Below are 1,914 nucleotides of genomic sequence, written 5' to 3'. Positions count from 1 at the left end.
GGGCAGAACTTTTCCATAGAGAAGAAAATGGCTAAGAGTTCTTTCTCGGTCACCATATAGTTGACTTGGGCGTCGTTCATGGTCTTACTAGCATAGTATACTGAATGGAATATCTTGTTGATTCTTTTCCCCAATACCGCTCCTACCGCCTCATCGCTAGCATCATACATGAGCTTAAATGGTAAGCTGGAATTTGATGCGGTAATGATGGGAGTGGTAGTCAACCTATACTTGAGCATCTCAAATTCCTTCATACAATCATCATTGAACACAAATTTGGCATCTTTTTCCAACAACTTGCACAAGGGGTTCACCACCTTTGAGAAATCCTTGATGAACCGACGGTAAAACCCCGCGTTCCCTATAAAACTCCTCACTCCTTTGATTGAAGTAGGAGGTGGGAGTTTTGATATCACTTAAATTTTTGCTTTATCTAATTTAATATCATTCTTTGAGATCATATGGCCGAGGACAATGCCCTCCTCAACCATAAAGTGACACTTCTCCCAATTAAGCACCAAGTTGGTCTCTTCACAACGTGCCAAAACTTTATCAAGATTATCCAAACGCTCATCTAAAGAATCCCCCACAACAGAGAAATCATCCATGAAAACCTCGAGGAAGTTTTCCACAATATCCATGAATATTGCTATCATACACCGCTGAAAAGTAGCGGTGCATTACATAAACCAAACGACATCCATAAGAATGCAAATGTGCCATACAGACAAGTGAATGTGGTCTTCTCTTGGTCTTCAGGTGCAATAAGAATCTGGCTATACCTGGAATAACCATCCAAGAAGCAATAATAAGCACGTCCGGCTAACCTATCCAACATTTGATAAAGAAATGGAAGCGGAAATGGTCTTTTCGAGTCACTTTGTTGAGCTTACTATAATCCGTGCATACCCTCTAATCAGTGACAGTTCTTTTGGGGATCAACTCTTTATTTTCATTTGTAATCACAATCATGACTCCCTTCTTTGCGATAGATTGCACTGGTGAAGTCCATGAACTATCAGAAATAGGGTGGACAACCCTAGCATCCAACCATTTGATGACCTCTTTCTTGAGGACCTCTTGATTGGCCTCATTCAACCTTCTTTGATGTTCCACGGAGGGTTTGGAATCCTCCTCCAATATGATTTTGTGCATGTAAAACCCGGGGCTTATACCCCGAATATCCGCTAATGTCCAATCTATTGCCTTCTTCCTTCTTTGGAGCACCGCAAGGATGGCATCTACCTGCACGTTAGTTAAGCACGAGGAATGAATAATAGTTAAAGTGGAACAAGGTCCTAAGAACTCATACATGAGGTGTGAAAGCAAGGTCTTTAACTCCAATATGGGAGGCTCCTCGATTGAGGGCTTTGTTGGTGGAGTCTTCCGGTTCTCAAGATTGAAGGAAAGTTTCCGGGGCTCATATGTATATGAACCCATTCCTTGCAAAGCATTGACATATTCCACCAAGCCTTCCTTCTCATCCATATCATGATTCAAAACCACAGCTTCCAAAGGGTCTTCCACATTAATCACAGCACTTGTGTTTTCAACAATCACTTCGGTCAAAAGATCCACAAACGAACACACTTCGTTGCTATTAGGCTGCCTCATTAACTTGCAAACATGGAACATAACTTTTTCATCACCCACCCAGAAGGTGAGCACCCCTGATTCCACATCAACTAAGGCCTTCCCTGTAGCTAGGAAAGGTCTCCCCAATATGATTGTCACCTCGTAGTCAACCTCAGAGTCAAGTATCACAAAATATGTGGGAAGTATGAACTTGTTGACCCGAACTAGCACATCATCAATTATCTCCAATGGCCTCTTCATTGTCCTGTCCGCCATTTTCAACCTCATGGATGTGGGCCTCGGTTACCCAATCCCCAATGTCTTGAACATAGAATATGG

The sequence above is a fragment of the Nicotiana tabacum genome, chromosome 8 (assembly GCF_000715075.1).
Source record: "Nicotiana tabacum cultivar K326 chromosome 8, ASM71507v2, whole genome shotgun sequence".
Classification (NCBI taxonomy): Eukaryota; Viridiplantae; Streptophyta; class Magnoliopsida; order Solanales; family Solanaceae; genus Nicotiana; species Nicotiana tabacum.
This window is presented reverse-complemented; position numbering follows the sequence as displayed.